The sequence below is a fragment of the Cornus florida genome, unplaced genomic scaffold, assembly GCF_030987335.1.
Source record: "Cornus florida cultivar Cherokee Brave unplaced genomic scaffold, ASM3098733v1 CherokeeBrave_3.0.0_Hap2_Chr07, whole genome shotgun sequence".
NCBI lineage: Eukaryota > Viridiplantae > Streptophyta > Magnoliopsida > Cornales > Cornaceae > Cornus > Cornus florida.
The window spans coordinates 36,440,571-36,458,845 of NW_026775577.1; the positions used below are offsets into that span (position 1 = coordinate 36,440,571).

An 18,275-nucleotide genomic window follows, 5' to 3' on the forward strand; every position below is an offset into this window, starting at 1 on the left:
CTCAGGATGACAGGTTACAGACCAAAGTAGTTGAGGCTGTTAATGATGAATGTAATGTCGACTGGACGTATGGAGCTGATGGTGGTATAAGATTTTTATGTGTTCTGAATTTATCAGACCTCAAGAGAGAAATTTTAGAGGAGGCATACCACTTTAGGTACACAGTGCACCCAGGTGGCACTAAGAAGTATCATGATCTCAAAAGGCAGTTTTGGTGGGAAGGCATGAAACATGATATGGCAGAGTTTGTATCTAGATGTCTCACTTGTCAACGAGTAAAGGTTGAGCACCAAAGAGCAGTAGGACTATTACAATCTTTGCCTGTACCTGAGTGGAAATGGGAGCATGTGACGATGGATTTTGTTGTGGGGTTACCGAGGTCGATACATAACCATGATACAGTGTGGGTGATAGTGGACCGATTGACTAAATCAGCTCATTTTCTACCCATTCGAGCTACTGATATTGTAAATGAATTGTGTAAGATCTATATCAAAGACATAGTTAAGCTCCATGGAGAGCCGGTGTCTATTATCCTCATTTTTTATCTCGATTTTGGAGTAGTTTCCATGCAGTTTTTGGTACTCCTTTGAGTTTGAGTACTGGTTTTCATCCTCAGATCGATGGCCAGTCCGAGAGGGTCATTCAGGTGTTGGAGAATATGCTTCATGCTTGTGCACTAGATTTTCGAGGCAGTTGGAAAGATCACATTCGATTGGTTGAGTTCGCCTATAATAACAGCTATCAGGCTAGTATCGGCATGGCACCGTATGAGGCACTATATGGTAGACCTTGTCGTTCACCTATATATTTGGCCGAGGTTCGTGATGGTAGTTTTTTGGGGTCAGGGTTGGTGCAAGAGATTACAGAGAAGGTTGCCATCATTCGAGATTGACTTCGTACAGCTCAAAGTCAACAAAAGAGTTATGAAGATGTCGTCAAGCTTTGGAGTTTAGTGTGGGAGACTTGGTGTTCTTAAAAGTATCACCAATGAAGGAGGTTACGAGATTTGGTAGGAAGAAAGGGAAGCTAGCTCCTCGATTCATTGGACCTTTTGAGATCACAGAGAGGATTAGGGAGGTGGCGTATAGATTGGCTTTACCACCCAGACTATTTGCTGTTCATGATGTTTTCCATGTCTCCATGTTGAGGAGGTGCTTAAGGGATGAAACTCAGGCTGTTGACTGCACGGAGGTTCAGTTGCGCTCTAATGCAACTTATGTTGAAACGCCTGTTCGCATTGTTGATCGTATGGTGAAACAGTTGAGGCGGATAGAGATACCTCTAGTGAAGGTGCAGTGGAATCATTAAGACGAGAGAGAGGCTACTTGGGAGCTAGAGTCAAAAATAAAGGAAAAGTACCCACATCTCTTCGAATAAGGTATGCAAATTTCAAGGACGAATTTCTTTTTAGGTGGGTATAATGTAAAACCTTTAAATTTCGTATATTATATTTTATTATTTAGTATTTTAATGTTATATTAGAGATATTAGAGTTTTTAAAATTTAAATAGGAATCCTAGACTATCTCAAATGCAGTTATAATTATCCTTTATAATTTACGTCATATCAGTTCTATGGGGTTATTATTTTGTAAAAAAGAGAAGAACAAAGAAATAAAACGAGAGAGAGAGAGAAAGAGAAGTTACTGATACTTCTTACCTTTTGCAGTAGCCAGGAGAAGGGACGGTGATCGAATCTTTACATAGGAAAGAAGGAGTTGCGTACCCAGGCAAGTTAATCTTACATTTTATTTTTATATATATTTGAAACTTGATTATAGAACTTGATTATGATGAATCTTAAAAATCTAATTGGTGTGTTTAAATAAATTATAGAGATATTATTCTTAACTATGGTTAGGATTAAATTAGTATATGTTGTGTAAGTTGTTTTGAATTTAATTGGGCATGATTAAGAGAATTATGTATTGTAAAAGGATTGAATAAAATTTAATTACATAAATTTTAATTATCGATCTTGTTAATGTTATAAAGATTGGCTATGTTGTTATTGTATTAATATAAATTGATTTCAAAGTTACATGTTTCAATATATTGGCTATTAGGATGATTATTAATGTTAGCTTACTGTTATGTATGTGTGAGTATATATATATATATATATATATATATATATATATATATATATGCATTCACACACATGGTTTGAGCAGTGGGATTTAATATTCAAAAGGGCGTGTATCAATTTTGAATAGATATCAAATTGGTAGTAGATGTGAAACTGTTTGAGTGTAAGACACCCATTTTTAGGTCCTATGAATAAATCACTCTCGGTACAGGAGAGTGGGGGAAGGTGAGCAGTCGTGGGACAATGGTTCGACAATAAAAAATTATCACTGGAATCCACTTGCCACGCTTAGACTGTTGGGCCCACACCCGGGTTCAATCAAAATAAAATAATATTTTTAACTATTATTTTTTAATTAGTTTTATATTAGAAAATTAAGGGAAAATGTTTTAAATATTTCAAAAATTGTGTTAAATTCCATAATATTAGTTTTAAGTATAATGAACTTATTTGTGCTGAAATCCAGATTTTTAAATGACTGTTTGTTAGTTTTATGAAATTTAAACATGAAAAAGTATTATTTTTCAGCACTAAAAGGGAGAGTACAGAAAAACTATTAAGAGTTAGATTCTGAAATTTTGATTGGTCATGTATATGAGGTTAGGCTATGTCCAGAAATTTTGTACTCTCACTAGTTGGGTCATTAGAGTTCTTTTATTGAATTAAATGTGTTTTTTTGGTGCTTTAATTATTAATTAATAATGTCCTTCATAATTCACCATAATTAATAATTAATGGATGAGTTTGGATTAGTCGAAGGAAAGTCAGGGACTGACCCTATGATAACTTTTAGGTATGGTCAGGGACCTGCCTAATTGGGAGTGCACTACCCTTTTATTATGGCTATGGGTCTAATGAGCCCTTATTGTGTGGACGTAATCAGGGATCATCTGGGGAGTAAACGTACAATCCAGTCACACGTGTATTTTCGGTAGTCAGGGACTATACGATTCACACCACTTTATTGGATGGAAGCCCGGGGCTCAAGGTAACCTCAAGTTTATATTCCATGCACAAATGTTTCAAATTATACCAAATTGTATGTTTAATTGCATGATTTCATACTGTCAATAGATTATACCACAAGAGAAAGAGGATGACAAGGGGGAGGAGGATGATGTTGATGTTGATGCTGATGTTGATGTTGATGTTGATACTGATGTTGAGGTAATTAATTGTGAAAATATATATTACTTATTACAAAGTTAAGCAGATCTAATATTATGACATTACAAATTTTTTATTATGCTAATTAACTGTGTTAAGATGGTTAAATTTCATTTAATTTGAGCAAATCCTTTTATTTGGTTAGCACTTGTTACAATTATTTAAATCAATCGATCTATTCCTTATAAATTCCTTGTTATATTAATATTTTTACACAGATTTTATTAGAGAATTTGGAGAGGGACTTCCATCAAGTCCATCAAATTTAAAGACGTATGAGGACAAACATATCAAAAATTCGCTCAAAATTTGGGAGAGCGAACAAAATAGCTGCCTCACCCCGATTTTATGGATCTCTTAAAAAAGACGAAGACAAAGAAAGTGTACATGTCCAAATGAAGTATGCATCAAACTCCAAGGTGCTCGATAAGTAAGTGTACATGTTAAAATGTTCAAAAAGTCAAACTTTATAGAATAGCTATCTAATATAAATTTTTGTCCTATGTTCTTAGGGAAATATTGGAGGATATTGACAATAATAAAGATAAAGAGATGGAGAAAAACATAGAGAAAGATGAAGGTGATTTAAAAATTGAGAGAAATATTCAAAATGATAAGGAGATTGACAAAGAGGAGCAAATAATACAACAGTCTGGCTGTATTATGATAGATTTTTGTCACCTAGAAAACTCTCCAGTGAAGCCTTCTAAACCGGTTCGTGTCAAGCAACCAAGTCGATTAAAAAAATCTCCATTTTACATTAAATCAATTAAAAAACATACAATTTTCTCTAACAAATATATGAGGAGAGTATTAAAGTATGCATTAAACCTCAAGGCACCCGATGAGTAAGTATATATGTTGAAATGTTAAAGAAGTCTTGATTATATAATAGTTATCTAATATTTATTTTGTTCTTATATTCTTAGGGAAATATTGGTGGATATGCATGAACATCACTTAAGCGGCGGACAAGTCCAAATATTACTGAGTAGAGAATGGATTGATAGCCCAGTCGGAGTTATTGTTTCAAGAAATGTATTTATGCTACTAATGTATTTAAATGCGATATTCACAAGTAACACATTAAACTTTCAGTTTGTTGACATTCTCGTGAAAGTGTTGGTGATTAAAAATAATCAAAAGAGATAATTCTTCTTTTATTCTTTTATTGTGGTAAGTCTTTTATATAAAATGTTGTTTTATCAATCATTCATGCATTTGTTGTTGATGTTGCTTTATACGTGTGTAGTTATCAATTTTACAAGCTGACGGGTGTAATACTATTAAGCGGAGAGTTATGTTGAATGATGCATGGAAGAATAACTTAAGGATCTTTAAAATAAATAAAGATGAAATTCTAAAATGTAGACTGGTATGTATGATTCATTTAATTATTAATTATTCGTTTCATTATCTATTAAGGTGTGTTCTTTTTTTATTTTTTATAATTATGATGTATTCCATTTCTTTTTCCCTACGTCAAATGACAAACATCGGTTCCTCTACGTTACTGATATTGACAAATTAAACATTTACTACTTGGACTCCCTTAATAACAAGATTAGAAGAATATACGCTTAGTTACTAGTAACATCGTTTCCTATTTCCGTCTGACTCCATTTAAAAAAAATTTCTTTTTGCACTATAGTATGGGTATAGCAGGACCCATTTATGGTAGAGGATCCTAGTTCCAATTTTAGATGGGTTGCTAGCATATTCAGAAAAAAGAAAAGAGGAAACGTTGTATATATATATAGAAACTATATATAAATAAAATACAAAATTTTAACATTTCAAAATTTTTACTATTTATTTACTCTAGTAGATGAACTGGATGAATTATGTAACTGGAGAGGATTCCTTAATTCGACCAATTTTGATTTGTCAATGGTAAGCTTTCTAGTCAACTTTGTTTCACTGTCAATTTGGATGGTTAGAATTTTCAAAACCAAAATTGACAATGTAACACCCATCTCGACTGTGTGATACTTATTTTCAGGATTGTATCCCAAAGCTTTCCAGCGTTCTAAACGCGTGGTGGATTCGGATTCACAATTCAACAGTCTAATTTTTCCAAAATGACCACTTCATCGTTGTATTGCCGAAAAGGGGGTTTTGGACCTTCCAAGTGCAATGGTGAAATCGGATTTGAGATTGTGAGGAAAGCAAAAATTAAGATTTTCCTATTTCCTAGTGAAATGGTGATTGGATGGCTGACATGTTTTTTTTATTTTATTTTATTTTATTTTATTTTTTTTTTATTTAGGGATAGTAGCAATTTTAATAAATGAAAACTAATATACCCCTAGTCTCTCTCTGGGGATTAGGGTAATACTCGCCACCAAACAGATTGATAGGGCTTTAGGGATTTATAACGGAGGAAGGAAGGAAGGAACCCTAGACGCCTCAAACCTCAGTTTGAAATCCTCCTTCCTTCAAGGCAATCGATCTAATTCTCGGGTGAGTGATGGCAACCTTCGGCCAACTTCTGGTAAGCAGTAAAAAGCGGAAGAAAATAGAAAAAGAATCGAGAAGCAGAGTGCAGCAGATCCCTCCTCTAGAAATCCCAGTCCCTCCTCCTCTTATGCCGGTGGTTGAGAAAACTGTCTATATTCGTGTGGGTGAACGTGAAAGAGGAAGGATGGATTGGTACGAATTTAAATTATCAAGCAACGATCCCTCCTCCTCCTCCATCTGGTGGTGATGGCGGTCGGAAAAGGAAGGGAGGAGGAAACAGCAGAGCGGCGGAGAAGATTGAACCGATCTTGGCGAAGAAGACTACATGGTCGTCCCGCTTTGCCGCTCTCGGCTCCACTATTTACTGTCTTGGTGATGGTACAACCTCTTTATATGCATCGCCAAAGGTCATTGCCACGGACGACCCTCTCAGTGGGAAGTGGAAAAGAAAAGTCGCTCATATGCTAAAAGGATGAGACCTCACACACTGACCGCGGACGGCAAGATCTATGTCTTTGGCGGTCTCTGCAAGCGCAGAAACTGCGGTGTAGAACTTCCAGAGATTGAGGTTTTCGACGGGAAAACTTGGCAAACTGTTGAAAAACCTCCGGTGTCCATTAATTATGCTTGTGGATTCTTCGCATGCTATGATAGTGATGATGATGATGATGCACCAATTAAAAAGATTATCTGCGGTTCCTACTCCGCCAAACCCCTCCTTGCATATGAAATGAGAGAAGGAGGAGGAGGTACATGGAACACACTGGAATCTGAATTTCTATTTCCATTCGTCTTTGCCTCCCAACCCGCATTGCTTGACTACACTTTGTACTGGATCTCTTACAATGCTGGTGGAGTGGTCAAGTTAGTTTCGTATGATATCAATCTAAGAATATGGTGGGAAACGCCTATCTTAGGTTTCGATCATCTTTCTATTGATCATCATAGATATGACTTATTTGATATGACATCCTTTTTTCGTTTCGGTGGTAATGAGTTCTACTTCTTTTGGGTTGATAAAATGGACATTGGCGGTGGCGACTGTTGTTCTCTCATTCATTGCTCCAGAATACTAGTTTCTAAGGACTATGACAACCAGAATGGAGCCTCTGTGAAAGCTTATTGTCTCTCTTCCAAAACTTACCAGCTTCCTAAACTTGTAAAATTCATGGTTGCGGCGGTGGTGTAAATTGCTCTGGGATCTTTTACTTGTGGTTTCTACGGATTTCCACATGCTCTACGAAGCCGGGATACCTAGTCTAGGTAATCCTAGTTTGGACATGGCATCAAAATTGTAGTGTTTTTTTTTTTTTTCTTCCAAAAAGTGTCGTTATTTTTTTTCTTCTTTTCAAAAGTGTAGGTTTGGACATACATCAAAATATCCAAATTCCTTTCTATCAGTTATCTGTCTTTTATTATTATTTTTTTTCATTACTTTCTTAGTTTTAGTAATTGCACAGATTACAGTATTACAATTTTTTATTATTTTTTTTATTTTTTATTTTTACAGTATTACAATTTTGCATGGCCTATCAAGTGCGCATCATATCCCCCACTCTTCCTCATTATTTTGCTGCTTAGTTGTCATCAACATAGAAATGATGAATATATAGAAAAAATTAGTAAAAACAATTAGAAAGTTTGATTAAAAAGACTGAGTCAATAATGTATACAATAGAAGTTGTTAGAAAGCAAGATTGTTCTATTTTTGTGCTTTTTTTCCTAGAAGAGCATGAAAGAAGGCTTTCAGTTAAACTTCAAATTCTGTTTAACTCATAATCTTTCATAGTAGCTTATCACAGCCCATCTAAATTAACTTTGGACAATTTGTCAGCCAAATGTAAAACTATGAGAACAATTTATAAACGAAGGTATAATTGTGAAAGGCACAAAATTTATTGACAAATTAATCTATCATTATGCCATTAACATTCGATTAAAATGAGTAACGATGTATTTAGTTGTGTAGCGATAATAGACAAAAATAAGGAAAAATTAAAGAAAGAGATCATATTGGCTTGCCTGATTCGCTATCTGATTTGGTATGTATGTAGTCACAGGTTCACTTCTAGACTGACTGTATAGGGGGAGCCCTGTTCCTTGCCATGTAGTTTTTTGTTCCTTGCCATGTAGTTTTTTTAAGTTGAATGGGTAAGCTTTGTATAAATAAAATAACAATGTACAAGAAATGCAAGAAGGACTGGATAAGCCAAGGCAAAACAAGACAACCAAGGCTGCCACAAGAACACAAAAGTGATCTACCAATAAAAAGACGACAGCAACAAACAAACAAACACCCTTAACTTTATCATCAACAAAGACCCTAAATCAATGTACAGCATTTTGGTCCCTATGCACTGCAACCATAACTTCCTCAACCAGTAGACAGCAGAGAGGAAACCACCAGACCTCAACAACTGATGTGTTATTTTGCTGGAGTACTCTTCTCCTGTTACCGGAAATTGTGGCCTTTGGGCTGTTACGTTTGTTGTACCTTTTTTTTTGGCTGTTTCAATCTGCTTTGTATTCTGGGCTTGGCCCTTTGGTTAGCTATGGCTAGCCTTTCTTAATCCAATTTAACCTTATCTTCAAAAAAAAAAAAAGTGATCCCCATACAGCAGACAGCAGCAAAAAACCATCGAGAAGAATTCAATGTTGCACCAGGCAAAAAAAAGCATGTTGTATGAACTCCCAAACAATAATACTAAATTTGCACTGAAAAAATAGGTGATCAATTGATTCCCAATCAGAAAGGCACAGGTAGCATGCATTAGTATAGTGCTTGTGCAACATTGGTTTAGTATCCCGTGTGTATAGGATGTGATGCTTGAACCAAATCAAGTGATGCAAGGCAAAGGATATAGAAGGGGGTGAGAAGTAATCCATTGTATGTTTTAAAAATAGCAGAAAAATTAGTAAAAACAATTAGAATGTTTGATTTTAAAAAACTGACTCAATAAGTATACAATAGAAGTTTTTTTTTTTTTTCTAGTTGAATGAGTAAGCTTTTATAAATAAGAAAAAACTGTACAACATAAAACTCACAAAACAAAACAAGCTATTACAAGATCATACGGATCCAAGCCAAAAGCCAACTGCCAAGCCATTGTCAGCAACAATACACTCTGTTGAATAACAATATGCAAAACAACCACATTCAGTGGCTAGAGAGACTACTATAATGCATGGTTGTCAAAATTCCGATTCTGAGTCGTAGAATCGCATGATTCTATGATTCAAAACTCAAAATCGATCCAAATCTTAACAAAATCGTTCAATTGGTAGAATCGGAGGTAGAATCGGGGGTATAATCGTAGAATCGTACGATTCTACACGATTCTACCGATTCTACAAAATTGGGTGTTTGGGCCTTTTGTATAGAAACTTACAAAATTATATATTTATTCTATAAATTATAAAATACAAAGCCCTAATTTGTTATTAGTCTATTGCAGAAATGGGAAACCATAGAAGTCACAAAGGACTGAGAGGAGGCGGCACTGCAAAGGCTCAGAGAGAATAGATCGGATCCATACAGCTCCGGCTGTTCTATTTTTTTTCTTCCTTACTTGATCCAATTTATTATTAGAGAAAATTGAGAAACCCCCAATTTATTACAGAAACCCCCTTTTCTTAAGAATTTTCATGTTGTGTTCTAATGTCTACATTTTTTGTTCTCTCTCTTATATTCCTTTTAGTTTGATTCATTTTGATTCTAGGGGTGTCCTTGTTGCCTGGTGCTGGTTGTTGTTTTTTACCATGTTTTTAGGCCTTTGAATGGCGCTTTGATGGCCTTTATTCGTGTACAGTTATATATATGTTTGTATATACATATCATTTACCTTTACCAGAAAATTAAAACAGTTAAAAAGTCCGCATATATATATATATATATATATATATATATATATATATATATTTCCCAAAAAAATCACTTGCTTATTTTTAGCAATCAAGAACTCTAATTTAATTGAACCTGAAGTTCTCCATTCTTTTTCCTTTCTCACAATGCTCAAACACTAAGTAGAAACTTAAGATAAGTATGATGTAAAATCTATATCTATACAATATAGATTAATTTTCTGTTTTAGCTTTTAATTAATTAAGTTTATATTCCTTTTGTGCACATTATATATTCATCATGTGATAATTACCTAATTAAAAACTACAATAAAATAAATAAATAGTACTCATGCATTGGTATGTATGTGTGTCAGCATATATCATTAGTATATCACAATTATTGTGTGTTTTGGCCTTATTTTGGTTATATTTTACAGATCTTATTATTTAAGAAGTTAGTTTCAATTATTTATTCACAATTTGGTAGAATCTTACGATTCACGATCCGATTCTACGATTTCGATTCTACGGAACTGTAATGACCCACTCCACCATATGGTATGATATTGTCCGTTTTGGGCCTGAGCCCGCACGGTTTTGCTCTTGGGCTTTACCCTAAAAGGCCTCATACCAATTGGAGATGACATACTTACATATAAGTACTTCACCTTTCCTCTACCCAGGCGATGTGGGACTTGTACACCCGTAACTCGCCAGTGTGGTAGCCTGACAGTGTCTCTCGCACCCACCCACGGCACACCCGCCTAAAAGGTCATCACAGGAACCCAAAACGATTCTGCGTAGAATCCCGATTTTAACAACCTTGCTATAATGCACTAAAAGAATAATTCTCTACAACCTCAAAGTAGATGAACAGGCTGTTTAAGGGCAACAACACAACCCTATTGGAATAGTTGTTGAAGGTCCTCCATTGTGCCAATCCTCATTAAGTCTTCACTTCTTCTTAACTTGATTGAGGCAAGTTTTGCCTTAACACAATTTCTGATTGTTCTGATGAGAATGTGTGGAGGGGAAGACTTGTTCCTAAATGCCCTTGAGTTCTTTTCCTGCCAAATGAAATATATTGCAGCTAAAAGCAGCAACTTGTGAGTAGTGAAATCCCCATGTTTCCAGAACTTAAAGCACTAATCAATCAGTTCAGACCAGCAGCTTGGCAATATATAGAATCCTGCTACATTTTGAATGAAATTCCAAATGACACAGCTATATCTACACTTAAAGAAAAGGTGATCCAATGACTCCCAATCAGCTAAACACAGAAAGCATGCATTTGTTTTATGTTTGTTTCTCATGGGTTTTGAGTCCAGTGTGTAGTGCCTATTCCTAATAGCCATCCAAACTATATGACCATGTTTGGGGATATGGTGTTTAAACCAGAGAATGTGGTGCTATACAAACAAGATTGCTGGTGGAGTGAAGTATTCCATGGTGAGTTTGTGATAGTAGTCCTGTGGAGCACTTGGTAACCATTGGATCAGGTCTGCTATTGGTGATGGTGTATCTGTGCTATTGAGTTGTGAAATGAAGGATTGAGACTGGAAGAATGGATTTTGTTGAAGAGATGGAGGGATTATCCACTGAAAGTTAAAAAATTAGGCTATCAACTTTGACTTGATAGTCTAGTTGAAGAATTTCTACTTTAGTAAGATTCAGTTGAGTTGAGATATGACCATTTGGGAGCCAGTAATTGACCCATAAACTTGTATTCAGACTTGATCGAGCTAACCTTATGTCTAATTAAACCCTTTGCCATACCCCTTAGCTTTAATAATCTTCTCTAGAAACCAGAACTTAATGTTGATGATTTGACAGTCCAAAGACTTCTATTCTTTATGAGGTATCTGTGAACCCAAGCAACCCATAAGGAAACTTTCATAACACACAACTTCTAAAGGTGTTTGAGGCTTGAGATTCTATTTGTTAACTCCAAGTAAGGGAATCCCGGCCCTCTATTTACTTTAGGTCTACATATAGTTGTCCAAGCCACTTTTACTCCCCCTCTTCCTCAATTCAATTCCAAACGAGTAAAACGTCTAATTACTTGGTTGATTTGATCAGTCACTTTTTGTGGCAGAATGGAAGCTTGTGTCCAGTAGGCTTGGATGGAGTAAAGAATGGATCTAATCAACACTGCTCTTCTAGCATAGGATTAAAATCTTGATGTCCACATTGTAATTCTTTTTGTGATTCTATTCACCAAAGTTTGACAATCAGTTGCATTGATAGCTGAAGAGGATAGAGGTAAACCTAGGTAGGTAATTGGTAGGTTCCCAACCTTAAACTGCAGGAAAGAGATAATATTTGCCCTAGTTTGTGCATTCACCCCAGCAAAAAATACTTGACTTTTTGTACAATTAATTCACAGCCCAGATATGTTTAAAAATTTGATCAAGGCAGAGAATAGAACCTCCACTGAAACACAATTCCAAGAGGAGAATAGAAAAATGTCATATGCAAATGCAAGATGAGTAATGCCCAGTTTACTACATCTCTAATGGTACTTAAATGTGGGATTCAGAGAGATGAACTTTGTAATGGCTAAAGAAAGGACTTCCATTGCCAAGACAAACATCAATGGTGTTATTGGATCTGTGACGTTTCTAATTTTCACCATTTTCTATTTTTTGAATTTTACGGGGCATTTTCGTCTTTTCACGTTTTGCGTGCCAGGCACCATGGGGTGTGCCGGGTGTGTTCAAGAGTTGATTGGGGCATTCCATTGAGTTCAGGACTCTTGGAACGATTGTCATTTTGGCATTTTTTCATTTTTCAGGCCAGACGATCCCGTGTGGGACCCGCCACCGGAATTGTCGTGTACGAAAATTTTTATTTTGGATCCATTGCATCTCATTCACTTTTATTTAATGCATTTTTTGTGGTTGTAACATGATTAGTAGGCTTATGCATACATTTGTGGTGACAAATTAAAGTTAAAAAGATATCATTTTAGTGGTAGGACCCACCACCACTTATAATTGAATTTAGTGGCCATGAGGCCATATCAAGGTCTCATATTCTCTCTCTATCTCCCGACTCCCTCTCTCTTTTCTTTTTCTTTTTCTTTTGCAAGCTTCAAACTTTGATGACCTTCTAACCGTTGGGAATTTGTTGGTGCCGTTTGCAGCAAATCGGAGAGCTCATTGAGATCTACGTTTTGATGGAGCAAATCACATATTTGGCTAACCCTTGGATTTCAAAATTTGGGCATAAATTGGGGGTTTTTCTCTTATTTCAGGTAAGGGTGTTGTAATGCATAATTTCTTGTGCTTTTGTGAGCTTTCTTGCTTAAATTGATGTCTAGCATGCTCAATTTGTATAAATTATTGCAAAAATTGTTTAAATGTTAAGTATGGAACATGTGATTATTTGTTAATTGTTGTGTAGTGATCAAATATGCCTATGTGAAGTTGAATTCATGTCTTATATGCTTTCTATGCTAAATTGATGTTGAATTGAAAGCTTGAGTTATGTGTTTTAAAAATTTATGTTGGATAACATGTGTGAAAATTTTATGGTTGAAATAATGAATTGAGGCATGAAGCATTCATGCATCCATTGGGAAAGAAAAAGGGAAAAGTGTTTTAAAACAAATGAAATGTGTTTTGGGAAATGATTTTGAAAAGTATTTACGAAAACCGAACGCCTAGAAGACGCTTTAGTATGTCTAAGGAGGACTAAGGATTGAGTTAACTAGGCCGGATGCAACACCTTGGAGATGCCTTGAGGTCGTGGATAGTTAGTCAATCCCCCTTTCGTGATGCCTTGGAGGTGCCTTGGGTCGGATTACACTAACGGTTTAGAAGTTGAAACAGTATTGTTTCGAAAACGGGGAGTGACATTGCATGGCATGGCATATCATTGGCATACGTGGTGCATTTCGTAGTTGATTGAGATATGTATGTTTGTTAATGATACAGTGATTTTACTTGACTCCTGAGATATGATACCGTTCTCTTACTTTCTATTCTCTATGTGATTCGCGGGGTCATAAGAGGTGTGTCTTAAACACTTTTTACAGAGCATTTAGCTCACCCCATTATTTAACATTTTTTAGGTTTGGGAAAAGAAATGGCAGACGATGTTCCACCACAGGCCTAGCTTGGACTATGGGATTATTTTGTTATTTTGTATCTAATTCACATGGACCTAGTGAACTCCAATTTGTTGTAATTAGTAATGAGACTCAGAGATGCTAGTAGTTGTACTTTGTTGTATAGATTTCAAACTTGATGAATATATCGTATAATTCATGTAAATGATTTTGGAACTATGTAAAGGACATGTGAATTTTATCTTTTGAATGTATGGGATGTGGCACACCATCTTGCAATGCTTTGGGGTAGATCTGGATCAGTTTCAAGGTCTCTATTGAGACCATTTTTTATTTCCATGTACATAGTAGTTCAACTGCATTTTTCACAGCTCGTAGGGCTATTTCGGTGGATCGAAATGGGCACTTCGGTCGACCGATCATTCCAGTAGCTATAATCACTGTTGGGGTCACAACCGGCCAACCAGAATGGCCATTTCGGTCTACCGGTACAAAGGGCCATTTCGGACGACCGAAGCTCTACTTCGGTCGGCCGAAATGCTGTAGTTTTGTAAGCTTTGTTCTATCTTTTGATGTGATTAACCCTGAGCCTTGTAACCTTTTCTAGAGTTCTTATGAGGTATAAATATGACATAATAATGATGTATTGACCATGAAATTGAACCTAGGTAATCTCGGGTTCGGGTAAGGACCTGGTTAGAGGTTCGGACCTACGGGTTCGGGTCGTTACAAATTTGGTATCAGAGCTTTAAATTCGAAAACCTAAGGACGACAAGTAGGGTTGACCTAAGTGGGACTTGAGTTGATTTAGAAGTATTGCATGTTAAAGTGTTTATTGTTTTGAGAAGCATGTTTACCTATTACTCGCTTATATGTTTACAGTTTTGGAGGCATGCCTATTTGCTAAGTGCTTACGTGCTAAAATGCTAAAATTTGTGTTACATGGTGATGAGCGCTGAAAAGTGCGCATTTAAACTCCTTAAGCTTAGGTATTCTAGAACCTTTATCTATCTTATTTTCCCGCTTTACATTGATTTCGTGCTATTTTCATTTTCAGGTACTTATCCCTAAAATAACCTAACTCAGCCAAATAAGAGCATAAATGAAACAATTCTGGGATGAATCAAAGAAAGGAGCAAAGTCGAGCAAAAGGAAGCAAAGGGTGGAATTTTAGCAACTTCGATCGATCTCAAGAAAATTTCGATCGATCCAACTTTCATCGATCTTAGCACTTCAAGATAGATCTGAGCCATGTTTGTCCCTATTCAAAGATCTCAAAGTTTGATCGATCCAACTTGATTCTCTGATCGATCGAACTTTCTTGTCCTTATCCACATGCTAGATCTTATCCAACTGTACCACCCTACCAACCACTTTTGTCCTTTTCCCAAAAATATCTCTAAAAATATTTTAGACTTGTCCTTATCCAAAAAGGCATAGCCAAGGTGGATCGATCCAGCTTCAGTTCGATAAATCTCATACATGTTCGATCGATCCAAGCTCAAGGTTCGATCGATCGAACTTCCTCTAGTGCGAAAAAGTTAAATTGCCAGCTCATAAAAAGTTGTCCTTATCCAATCATAGGAGAATATTGGAGTACGTGCCAGATCATTTTTGGGTATCACCTAACCTACCAAAAAGGAGGATTTGAGCAATTTTTGAGGGGGGATTCACACACAACCATAGAGGGAGATTTGGAAAGAATTCTTAGTGAGGAAGCAAAGGAGAAGAGGAGGCTAGAAACACCATTGGAGGTTCTTCATCAACCAAGGAGCAAATTTCTTCCATGGAGCTTGCCCTTGAGGGTTGGAAGACATCATCCATGAGTGGCTAGACATCCTCTTAGGGCTAGAGTTAGCCCTAAGCATGATTTCTACATCTTGATTTATGTATTTTTGAGGGGATTTGTATTGTGATACATGTTTTGACACTTATATATATATAGATCTTGTTTATTCAATGATTTATGTGGTTTAATACTTCCAAATGATTATTTCATTCTATCCATATGTCTATGTATGCTAGAATAGATGTTCATGTGTTTGTCTCTATTTCTTGTGTTGTTGATGCATGTCTATGTGTATTAATGCTATAGATCTAGAGATTGTTAAAACATAGTGCTTAATGGAATACTCTTGTGATTTACTTGATGGTTCATACTCATTTCTTGATGGATTGTGTCTCTCCCTTAGTTTAATTAGTTAATTTCATGTCATTAGCTTAGTTGTAGTGTAGTTGTTAAATGGGAGGACAATCCATGCTTGTTGTTTGATGTTCCATGCTTTTGAATGCAAGTAGCATATGTCTCTAACCTTGTGATGTGTTTAGATTGTGAGCTTAATGAAAGGATTAATGGCTTAGTTTGATATATTGTGCTTTTCACTATGTTGCTTAGATAATATATGCTTAATTGGTCATCCTTGCTAATTGAAACAAGCGAACACACACACACAAATATTGCAACACATATTTTCCCCTCATTAATCATTCATTAAAGGTGTAGGAAAATATGCTTAGTGGTGATCTCTAAACCCCAAGATCTCTCTCTCTCTCTTTTATTCTCTTTATTATATTATTGTTTACTTTAGTTTAATTTGCATCTAGTGTAATTCAACCAACCAACCACTATTTTGATCACTCGACTTACTAACCCTAATTGTGATTCCACAACCTAATACGACACACCAATCCCTTGGGACGATCCCTACTTGCCCTAACTATATTTTTAGTGAAAGGTAGTAGAGGCAATTATAAATGTAAAACTTGGCCCTCACCTTAATGCACTTCTCTAAGCTATGTGATGGACGATGACCATAGTTTTTGGTGCCATTACCGGGGACTGATTGAAGGCAACGTTGTATTTGTGGAATCAATTAAGAATTAGTACTCCTTTGATCATGTCTTTACTTTAGTTTCATTTCAATTTTTGTTACTTATTGTGTTTGTTCTTATTTGATTAGGAGCATTGAGCTAAGAAGGTGAGCAAAGGAGCATCCAAGCAATGGAGCTAAACAAAACAAAGGAAAAAGGCAAAATTCTAAAAATTTGCAAAGCTAAATTTTTTTTTGGAGTTGAAGTGCTAAAGGTCCTTTGTGAGCTTTTTCTTACTTAATCTCTAGTTAAATCATCGGCCCGCGTGGAGGCATTCTATTATTTTTTTGCATTGTTGTTAAAGCATGGGAGTATGGGATCATTGTTTGTGGAGGAAGTTTGTTGATTGAATTGTTGTGAAATATTTGTCATTATTGCTTGTTGTGTTGCATTGTGCATGCATGGTCGTAGATCATTGAGACCACTCTTGTCCCTCTAAATTTTTATCTTGAATCCGTTGTTCGAAACCCTAGGGGAAGAGGAAGTTCTAGTCAATCTATTTCATCAATGGAAGGACATAATGAGGACCATGTGGAGGACCTTGGTCACATAGACGAACAAGGCATCCTCCACCCCAATGCGCATAATGATAACATGCAAGTACCATTAGGCATGCCGAGGCCATTTGTTCATCCACCACAACAACAAGACCAAGTCCCATTGGGAATGCCAAGGCTAATCTATGCTCCACCACCTCCCATCATTCAAGGTGCCCATGTTGCACCTCCAATTGCTAATCCTCCCCTTGCTTTAAGAGATCACTATGTGCCTAATGAATACAATGCACCCACATGTATTCAATTGCCATCATTTAGAGCACACCACTATGAAATCAAGCCACAAACCATTCAAATGCTTCCTAATTATCATAGACTTCCAAGTGAAGAACCTTACAAGCATTTGGATAAGTTTCTTGAAGTATGTTCCACCGTAAGATACACGGACATGCCGGAAGAGGTCTTAAGGCTTAAACTTTTTCCATTCACCCTTAAAGACAAGGCAAAATATTGGTTTAACAATCTTAGGCCTTTTTCAATAACTTCTTGGGCATAAATACAACAAGAGTTCTTGAAGAAGTACTATCCGGTTTCTAAGACCAATGCCATGAGAACTTCAATTAGGGAATTTTCACACGGGGATGGGGAAACATTTCATGAGGCATGGGAACGCTTTAATGAATTGCTTAGGAAGTGTCCACATCATGACATGCCCAAATGACAATTAGTTCAATATTTTTTTGAGAACTTATCGGATAATTACAAGGGCATGGTTGATGCTTCCATGGGTGGCTCTTACATTGATAGGCATGAGGATGACGTGTGGCGTCTTTATGAGAGCATGAGTGAAAATTCTTTGCATCGAATTTTATCTTCAAAGAATGGTAGAAATTCTAGTGGTAGGAAGAGTGTCAGCTTACATCAAGTCTACCACTCTAATGAAATTGCCGCCGAGATAAATCATTATCTCAAAGGTTTGATCAATTTTTGATCAACCAAAACTCGGCAAATCAAGTATCTTCCTTCCCTAACCATTCTCACCATGCATCTAATGAGATATGTATGACTTGTTCAAGTGTTTTACATTCTACTTCCAATTGTCCCCATGGACATATGCAAAGTGAGCATAATGAACAAGCAAATGCTGTTTTTGCTAACCATGGGAACAATCCTTATGGCAATCATTATAATCCTAGTTGGAGAAATTACCTGAACTTCTCTTGGAAAAGCCAAGGGGATGGCTCAAACCCTTCCCAATGTGGTTTTCAAGGGAA

The 18,275-nt window shown here is 36.2% G+C and overlaps 1 pseudogene; it reads right to left on the minus strand.

The window, feature by feature from the left end:
* Positions 1 to 17,613: 17,613 nt before the first annotated feature.
* On the minus strand, positions 17,614 to 17,712 carry LOC132267787 (small nucleolar RNA R71; annotated as a pseudogene).
* Between the last annotated feature and the right edge of the window lie 563 nt (positions 17,713 to 18,275).